The sequence below is a fragment of the Kogia breviceps genome, chromosome 11 (genome assembly GCF_026419965.1).
Source record: "Kogia breviceps isolate mKogBre1 chromosome 11, mKogBre1 haplotype 1, whole genome shotgun sequence".
In the NCBI taxonomy this organism is placed as follows: Eukaryota; Metazoa; Chordata; class Mammalia; order Artiodactyla; family Physeteridae; genus Kogia; species Kogia breviceps.
The window spans coordinates 4,096,766-4,107,601 of record NC_081320.1 but is presented as its reverse complement, the minus strand read 5'-3'; positions in this window follow the sequence as shown (position 1 = coordinate 4,107,601).

Here is a 10,836-nt window from a genome sequence, read left to right as displayed (position 1 = left end):
ACATTTTTAGTGTTTTCCCAAGAATTTTCAATGTACATTTACAACAAACATACATCTACTCTCATATAACACTATACTGCTTCACCGATAGGCTAGTACTTTATAACAGAGTAGTACCAATGTCTCCCACTCATTCCTTATAACATTCTTGTCATTCATTTCACTTAACTATAAGCTATAATACCCAATACATTGTTGCTATTTTTGTTTTGAACATAATCTTATCTTTAGGTAATTAAGAATAAGAAAAACATTGTATTTTACCTTCATGTATTCCTTTCCAATAATTTTCTTTATGTACATCTGAGTGTCTGATCTCTATCATTTTCCTTCAGTCTGTAGAACATCCTTTAATATTTATCATGAGGTAGGTCTACTGCTCACAAATTTCCACAATTTTTGTTTGAAAATTTTTATTTCTCTTCACTTTTGAAGGATATTTTTCCTGGATACAGGTTGGTGGCTTTTAACCTTCAATACATTTAAAATTTCACTTTGCTCTCTTCTTGTTTGAATGGTATCAGAAGAGACGTGTATTGCAATTCTTATCCTTGTTTGTCTATAGATGGAATTTTTCTCCCCTCTGGCTTTTTCAACATTTTCTTTTTGTCTTTGCTTTTCTGTAGTTTGAAGATGATATGCCTAAAGTATAATTATTTTGATATTTACTCTTTTCGTGTTCTTTGAGCTTCCTGGGTCTGTGGTTTATTGTCTGTTATAAATTTTGGAAAATTGTCAGCCTTTACTATTTTAAATATTTCCTCTGTTCTTTTCTCTGATTCTTCTGTTTCTGATATTACCATTACACATTTGTTATACCTTTGTAGTTGTCCCACAGTTCTTGGATATTCTGCTCCTTTTTTTTTTTTCATTTTATCTTTGCTTTTCTGTTTGGAAAGTTTTATTCACATGTCTTCAAGCTGACTCATTTTTCCTTAATGGGGTCCAACCTACTAATGAATACCTCAAAGACATCCTTTATTTCTGTTATACTGTTTTTGATTTCTAGCATTTCGTTTTGATTTTTTTCTTAAGAGTTTCCACCTCTTTTGTATATTACTCATCTGTTTTAGCATGTTGCCCAATTTTTCTATTAGAACCCTTGGTATTTGAATCATAGGTGTTTTAAATTCCTGGTCTGATAATTCCAGCATCCATATCTGAGTCTGGTTGCTTTGTTTCTTCAGACTGTTTTATTTTGAATTTCAGCATGCCTTACAATTTTTTTTTTGAAAGCTGGACATGACATATTGGGTGAACTGAGGAAAATGGGCATCTAGTGTTAGGTTTGATGTTTATTTAGCTAGGAGTTAGGTTGCATTTACTGTTTACTATAGCTTTAGGTTACCAGAGCTTAAAATTTCCACTGGTGTCCTTGTTTTCGTCTTCCCTATTATCTTTGTGTTTCCTTAGAGACTTGTTAAATAAGATCTTAGACAGGCAGTTCTTTCAGCTATAATCCTCTGTTACTATACAGGAGTCCTTTGATGGGGTGGAGGGGTGTGGGGACAAGGGAAGCATTTTGTAATCCTACGATTAGGTCTCAGTCCTTTAGTGAGCCTCTGTCCCTGGATTGTGAATTTCACAAGTGTTTCTCCATTTTCCTCTTCCTTAGGTGAAAAGAGAAGGCTGGAAGGGGCAGGAGGTGGGTACAGTAAAGTTCCATACATACAAACAAGTTCTGTTCTGATAGCATGTTCCTAAGCCTAATTTGTTCATAAGTCCAACAAAGTTAGCCTAGGTACCCAACTAACGCCATTGGCTCTATAGTACTGTACTGTACTAGGTTTATAATTCTTTTCACACAAACAATACATAAAAAACAAACAGAAAATAAAGAAAACATTTTTAATCTTACAGTACAGTACATTAGTACAGTACAACCGCTGGCATCCAGGGGCTGGCATCGAGTGAACAGACAAGAAGAGTTACTGACTGGAGGAGGAGAGGAGGGGGGAGATGGTAGAGCTGAAGGATCGTCAGCAATAGGAGACGGAGGGCGAGCTGCCATTTCACTCACACCTGACATTGGTGGCACAGGTTCCTCAGTTCTTAGGTTCTTCTGTTACTTCTTCCTCTTGTTGCTCCATTCTTTCAATTATTTTCGCATTTGTTTCCATCATTATCGCTTGGTGTTTCTTAGAAGTACCAGCTACATCACTGCTGCTTTCACACTTGCTTCCAGACATCTTGGGCTTGAAATAAGATACTGTACTACTGTACTCTCTACAGTACTGTACAGTAAAGTACACAACAGCACAACCACCTGTAGGGGATGCAGGCACATGACAACATAGGCAGACATGTGAACTAACTTACCAGATTGGACATGCAAATGCGTGTTTGCATCTTTGAAATTTTGCAACTTAAAGGTTCATATGTAGGGAGGGGACTTACTGTATTTCCATTTTCCCAGGCTTGTTAGGCTTTGGTGTAACCCAATTCAGCTAGGTTCAGGTGAAATAGGAGAACCTAAAATTCTGGGCACATTTCAAAATGGATACTTCTCTCCTCCTCCTGCCCAGAGGATGAGGAAATTTAATCTGATATTCACTCTTAGAAGCTGGTGAGTGTCCTGGAGGTACACCCCTGAAAGTGTGGGGTCCCTTGCAAGGCTGGTCTCCCAGGCATTTTTATCTCTCAAGCTCGTTTACCCTCAGTCCCCAGCAGTCACTCAATTACCCTTTCAGGGTTTCCACCAGTTACCAGCTCAGCTCTGGCTTCTCCTTTTTCTCCAGCCTTTGGGGTAGTAGATTGTCCTGTGAGCTCCATTTTCCTATAGTTCTGTGATCTAAGGTCAGCTTTTTTTTTTTTTTTTTTCTGCTTTTTTCTTATTGTGATGATGGCAGTGATGACTTTCAAGCTTTTTCTTTTTTTTTTTGGTGGTACACGGGCCTCTCACTGCTGTGGCCTCTCCCTTTGCGGAGCACAGGCTCTGGACGCGCAGGCTCAGCGGCCATGGCTCCGGGCCCAGCCGCTCCGCGGCACGTGGGATCTTCCCGGACCGGGGCACGAACCCGTGTCTCCTGCATCCGCAGGCGGATTCTCAACCACTGCGCCACCAGGGAAGCCCAAGCTTTTTACCTATCAGACTAGAAACTGGAAGTCTGTCTACATCTAATATTTAATATTTCTATACGAATGGAATGTTGTGTTACAATATAAATTTACAAAGACAATATCCATGAACTTGTGAGTCCATTCTAAATCCTAGGTACTCTAGGAGAGTGAAAAGGAGACTTGATCAAAAATATTTTGAAAATTCAAACTTCCCTGGTGGTCCAGTGGTTAGGACTCTGTGCTTGTACTGCAGGGGGCCTGGGTTCAAACCGGAGAATACATCCCCAGTCACATGACCTATAAGAAAAATATCCATGTTGTACATATAATGCTCTTTTGTACATGTCAAAATGTGTAATTATTCTATTTTCTATTACTTTGTTCTCCTTTTTGAGGAAACAGAAGAACTGATAATGGTAAATAAGAATGACACGCTTTTGGGGCTTCCCTGGTGGCGCAGTGGTTGAGAATCCGCCTGACGATGCAGGGCGCACGGGTTCGTGCCCCGGTCCGGGAAGATCCCACATGCCGCGGAGCGGCCGGGCCCGTGAGCCGTGGCCGCTGAGCCTGCGCGTCCGGAGCCTGTGCTCCGCAAAGGGAGAGGCCACAGCAGTGAGAGGCCCGCATACCGGGAAAAAAAAAAAAAAAAAAGGAATGACACTCTTTTGTTCTCCATGACAGGGTACATATATTTCTAAACACACAATGAGTATGTAACACATAAAATGTATGAAACTGACCCCAAGGTTTACTTTTGTACAATTAATAAAAATAATCTGGATAAAAATAAATCCCAATATGGAGAAAAATGAGGTTAACGTGAAATCTGGACAGCTGACTAGATGAGTGCAGCTGAAAAATTGCATAATTACATCCCTAATTGTGTATGTTTTTATAAAGCATAAGTCATAGGTCAAGTGTAAGCATTTGTTTTTTTTGTTTTTTTTTTTTTTTTTTTTTTGCGGTATGCGGGCCTCTCACTGTTGTGGCCTCTCCCGTTGCGGAGCACAGGCTCCGGACGCGCAGGCCCAGCGGCCACGGCTCACGGGCTTAGCCGCTCCGCGGCATGTGGGATCCTCCCGGACCAGGGCACGAACCCGCGTCTCCTGCACCGGCAGACGGACTCTCAACCACTGCGCCACCAGGGAAGCCCTAAGCATTTGTTTTTATTTTGCAAAATGATCATGTCCAGTACACTGTATAAAGCCAAACTAACTAAGATTAATGCACAATTCTAATTTAGTGTGATTGGGACTTCCTGCTGGCATTTATGTATTGGTTTAAATGCATCAGAAAGCAACCATCTATTTATTATTTTTATTAGATGATCAAATGAGTCATTTTTTTTTTTTGTGGTACGTGGGCCTCCCACTGCCGCGGCCCCTCCCGCTGCGGGGCACCGGCTCCGGACGCACAGGCCCAGCGGCCATGGCCCACGGGCCCAGCCGCTCCGCGGCACGTGGGATCCTCCCGGACCGGGGCACGAACCCGCGTCCCCTGCACCGGCAGGCGGACTCCCAACCACTGCGCCACCAGGGAAGCCCGAGTCATATTTTTAAATGCTAATAATCAATATGAGTTTAACTAAAATCGTCTCATTACAAAGGAAGGTATATGCTTACACCTAAAATTTACATTCTCTTCTGAATCTGAATCAGAACGGTCACTGTATCCAAACTTTATTCTTGTGGCTAGATGAACAAGAACCAATAAAAGGCTTACTAATAATTCTAGATTTATCAAATTTGCTGTTGAAAACTTTTAATAGCAAGAATGTGGGGATGACATGAGAGAATAATTAATGGCAATGGGGGGTGATGTAAAGAACCTGTAACTAGTTGGCTTCTTCTGTTCTCATTTCTGTATTAACCCACTGTGCACCAGCCATTGAAAAAATTTTTTCTCTCCGAATCTCTGTTTCCTTGTCCTTAAATTGAGTTCGTTGAACAAGTCTTTAAGGTCTTGTCTGCTTGAAAGGCTGTCTGAGTTTATGGACTCCCATCCCCGTGACCAAACAAAGCCAGGTTAAATATGAATTACTCATGGAGGGCTTGAAATGTAATTCCTATTGAGGTTTTTACTGAAGATTCAGGTTCTGAGTTGCCATTACTTCCTGCGTGGGGTGTTGAATACATACAAAGTTTCAAAAGTTCAGTTCAAAATAGGAAATTCGTTTGAAACAGAGTTGGAAGGGATTTTTTTTTTTAAGTTATAAACAGGTGGTATATTTTACAAACTTCCTGACTTACATCCAATCTAGTTTGATTTTGTGAGGCTCCATAAAAAACCAGGACCCATTGGCAGTACTATCTACCCATTGTTCTCAGTGTTCTTCCACATGCCAGCAGGGCTATGCCTTATCGGAACCCGATTCTACAGTCATATTAAAAATGGTGATCAGTAGGCATTGAATACTTGGCATGACTGAAGCACTGGTCTAAGTTTCCATGTAGTAACTCACTTAATGCTCTTAACAACATGTCACTCCTGTGATATGACTATTTTCCCCCATTTTACTGAGGGGGGAAACAAACACAGAGATAGAGGGTGTAAGTTACTTGTTTCAAATTACCCAGCTTGTAAGAATGACAGAGCAGGCTTTGAATTTAGATAGTCTGGTTCTGGAGTCCATCTCCTAAGTATTATCTCTATATGTGATCTGAATACTCTGGGTGCCAACATATTTCCTGAAATTATAAGTTGGTATAAACCTTATTCAGGTAGTTTTCTATAAAAATACTAGAAAGATATTCTTTAACAGGAATCTAAATTATAATTATAAAAATTTATTTGCCATGGATGGCACATACTACAGAATAAGAACAATTTCCTAAATAATTACATACACATAATTACATAGATGCTAAACTGCCAATTACAGTCATTGTTTTCTTCAGGTTCGTGTCCAGTCCTTTTTTTTGTAATCACTGTTGAAGGTCTTAGCTAAATGCAACCAAGTGAAATATCCCAGTTCGTGTCTTTTTAGAATCGATTTCAACTTCTGGTGGTTTTCTGCATCATTTGAAAAATATCTCCATGCCATGATAATTACTATAAAAATGGTCATTTGCTTGTGTTGGGATGTTTTACTACAATTATGTAGAATCCTGCACCTGGCACAGAGAATGGTGCTTAGACATACTTGTTGAGTAAACCTTAGAATTCTCAGGTTCACTCTCCATGGTTGACCTGAGCTGCCATCTCCATATACTATATGCCTGGAACTCTACTTATTCCTTATTTAAATTTTTCTCATAACTGAAGGGGTTCCCTTTATCCTTGTACGCATTCAACAAATGTCAGGCATAGTTATTCATTTAACAGTCACTCTTTCTTCTCCGTGGACTTCCTCTGCCTCCACAACTCCTTGAGCTGCTTCACGGTTTTAACAGAGGTTTTAGACTTCCCGATAAGAAGACATAGGTTCAGCAAATAAATACCTACTGGACACCTACAAAAGGCCAAGCCCTTTCAAGCTGAGTATGACTTAACAAAGATTACATGGCTCAGAAACAATCGACTAGGCTATGTTTCCTACCTAGTATTAGTCAATATTTTCCTTTCCTTTGGTACTTAACCATTTCATCGCTGGCATGTGTGGGCTGCAATATAATTGTAGAGACCATCTGGTGGACACGATATAGATCTAATTTATTCATTGGATGTTAATGATGGATTTTCTGAAAGAGTACACATTTTTAGTAGAAGTGCATTCTAACGAGCCATCCAACTAACACTGAATAATTAATGACCTATGCAGCTCCTCACAGGAAATTTATAGTCATAATAGTCTTAATTGAAAATAAAATATTATTTTTAGAAAAAGTTTTCTCTTCCTAATGATATATTGCCTTCGTGGAGGGGTTGATGTTCAGTCAACTTCAGAACCGAGGGTTTCTTCTTTCCTGATGTAGCCTCTGTTTTCTCAAGCTGGGAATCCTGTCTTGATATGGTTTACAGATAGTGTTCAATATCAGTAAGATCACTTATGTGATCTGTGAGAAGGCACACATAAGTATTCAAATACATACCGAGATAAATTAAACCTTCTGAGAAAGGAACACGAGTATGATTAGAATTGAAGAATGAAAAAATACCAAGCATTCCAATCCTTGTTGCTTTTCCAATAGCTGAGGCCATTTTGGTATTGGACTATTCCTAAAGAAATAAAAGAATAGTCTGGCTTGCTGAGTCTTGGGAGGTTTTATTGATGTTCTGGAATCAGCCTGAAAACAAGAATGTAAATATTTGTTGCACAGCTCTCAAAATAAGCGGTGTTAATAGGACTTACATATTAAAAAAATGCTTATATTTTTTGCCACTGACAATTTTGCTTTTGACCTGGAGATGTTTGCCCGTGGAAGATGCTTTCTCAGGAGCTCTCAGAACATTGTGGCACATTGCTCAGATTTTGTTTCTTTTCCTATTGCTGAGCATCAGAAGATTTTACGTATTATTTTTTCACATACCAAATAGAAGATATTGAAGGAAAATATTCTAAGATAAAAGGGACTGTACACCATCACTGAGTGGGTCTATTGAACAGAAAAGCTAATACAAGATAAAAGTGAAAGTGTATGATAGATAGATAAGATAGTAGATAGATGATAGATGATATATTGATAGGTAGGTAGATAGATAGATAATTCTGGATAAGAAATAGCAACTAAAAAAGCTTGCTTTGCTGATATCTATCATTTATAAGGAAGTTTAAAATTCCTTCCCCAAACCCAATTCTGACTGAAGACATCCTCAGTATTTTACTTTACTTAGTCTCTCTCTATCCCTTAATTTGCTCCATCTTCAGCTCTGGTGATAAGAGGTAGGAAGACTAATTAAGAAAAGGAAAATGCAAATGAAGAGGGACAAAATGAATGAGGAAAGCTGGAGAAAGAAAGTGTTGTCAGAGCAGCATAATTTTGTTCAGAAATAGGGTGTAGAGTTTAAAAAACTGAGATCTTTTTTAAATGTTCATGTCCCTTCCATTTGTATCTCAAATAAAGATGTAAAAGAAAATTCTACAAGGCTTAGGAGTAGCAAAGGAAGACTCTTATGTAAAAGTTCCATGTTACATCCACAGATACGTTTGTTGAACTCTTTTAAATATAAACATAAGTCAGTGCAGTGGACCGTATAAATTGCACCTGGTGGTCCAATGTTTTACATGACTCATTTTAAATAAAATATCTTTGATCAGACAGTGATTGGAAACAAAAGATTAAAGGGAAAACCATTTTTGGTCTCAGAATTTTCAAAGAATCACTGTGTCCTTTGTTTGCATAAAACGTATTAATTTAGGAAAATTACAAATCATTTCTGAAAGGTCATTCAATCAAAACGTGGAGACTCACGTGGCACAGAAGACAAAAAGATCCAGCTGAATCCAACGGGGTTTGAAAGAGTCCATCGATCTTATTAATAATGAAAAGATGCAAAGTTGGTATCCTATGAAATTTATTCTAACCTGAAATGCTAGAATTGATTTGTGACAAGTTCCAGGCTTACAACTTTAAAGAACACTTGAAAGTGAGGTCTGATTCCTTTCCTCTTATGCGAAAAGTATGAAGTCATGTTTGAGTCTTGGCAACACAGCAACATGCTTCTTAGCTTTCACTTGGAATTAGGTTTCTGATGGTTTAAAAATTTTTTTCTAAACCTTATTTAAAGACAAGTTTTCCTTCATCGCCACACATTTTGCCATTAAATGGAATTGCATAATACATCAATTAATGTTGGTCTCAGTGAAAAAGGTATTGTACCTAATGCTAATCATAACAGCTCACACTTACTGTTTATTCTGTGTCAGGCGCTGTCATAAGAATGTGGAATGTATTAGCTCCTTCTATATCTCAACAACGCTATTTTATAAGTTCCTGATGTGAAACCCATCTTACAAATAAGGAATCTGTGACCCAGAAATAATCATTTAATGGTGGGAGAAAACTACATGAAGAGTATTTCCTAGACACCAAGTTCTAAGGTGGTGGAAATCACGGTGACCAATACAAAGTAATTGTTCAATTAAATATTTAACTAATGCAGATGTTGTAGGCTGTTCACTTGTTATAATGGATTTAGACCTATGAGTCTCCTCAAACTGTGTGTATAAGGCATCTTAAAAAGATTTCACATCAAGTTAAGTGAATTGACATATGCCTTATTCCTGCTAACCATTGGCTACCTGTAATATATAGATATTTTGATTATTATGACATTTTAAATAAAATAAAGTCCCACCAATGCTGCAACTGAGAGATGAAAACACAATTCACTTTCTTTCCTCATTGCCTTGGGAAATATTCGAAAATGCCCAATTCAGATTCCCCTTATTTAAGGTGTTTTGACCTGAGTTTTTCATCAGTGATTATGGCTAAAACAAAAATCTTGATTTTAGCTTCAGAACTTTCTCATGCCCTGGATTAGAATTCTAGCTTGTGATATTCAAATGAGTTCTTTCAAAACTCCTCTATATTTCACAGAAACCAAATGGTTGACAGAAATATGATCCCACCAGAGGCTTAAAAAAGAATAGGAATGTTGAATTGTACGAAGAGACAGTATTTCCTTAAAGGCGCTCATGTACGTGAGAATCCTGGAAAAGCTGAATCAGTGTCGCAGTAACGTTGACAAATTTCTATAGTTTTCCATAGTTTCCCTTTCCAGGAGGTGGAAATGTGTGGCTAGAATGTTAACACAATGATTGGATTACCTAAAACATCTGAATTACATAAGTCTTCAAAAACTCAGAAAAGTTGCTGATTTTCCTTCCTTCTAAAATATCAGCAGATGTAGACCTCTACTTTGTGATAGTGCCACACTTTAAGAGAAAAATGTCACTAATGTTTTCTTGTATGTTGAATACTTTCTTTTTAAAATGCATTAAAAATGAAAAACGCTTTTGCTAGAGTTTTTTTTTTTTTTTTTTTTTTTTTTTTTTTTTGCGGTACGCGGGCCTCTCACTGCTGTGGCCTCTCCCGTTGCGGAGCACAGGCTCCGGACGCGCAGGCTCGGCGGCCACGGCTCACGGGCCCAGCCGCTCCGCGGCACGTGGGATCCTCCCGGACCGGGGCACGAACCCGCGTCCCCTGCATCGGCAGGCGGACTCTCAACCACTGCGCCACCAGGGAAGCCCTAGGGTTGTTTTTTTTTACTTAATGCTTACAATAAAAAAAAGAAATGTAACATATTACGATTAGCTTTTAAAGTGATATATTCTTTTCAGGATAATATTCCATCCTGCTGGACTTTTAATTACATTACAATCACTTTCATGTGAAACAACTAAGCCGGGCGTGAGTGGATGAGTGAATCCATAGGAATTCAGTTTTTCTCTTCTATATTTTTCTTTGACTTTGGGGAAATCACTTTGGTTTTCCTGGTTAAAAAAAAAAAAAAAGAACAGTGAACCTCAGCATATATACATCGTCTTAGGCTTGTTGGAATGCTTATTGCAATAAAGAGGCAGAATGTTTCAGACAATAAGTAGCACTGGTATAGGCAAAATCTGATCCGCAGCTTTTGTTGGATACAAAAAAAAAAGAGCTGGGTTAAAGAGATACCTTGAGTGTAAAACACCTGTCTGAAATATGTTTTAATTTCCGTACGGTCTACCAAAGTGCCTTTAACATGCTGTTTCCAATCAATACACTTTGGATCATTAGATTAGTGAAGATAAATCCAGTTACTGACTGAATAGAGTGCCCGGATTCTAAATGAGCTTCAGAAATAAAATTGCAAGACATTATGGATTTGAAATTTCTGTTCAGTCACCTCCTA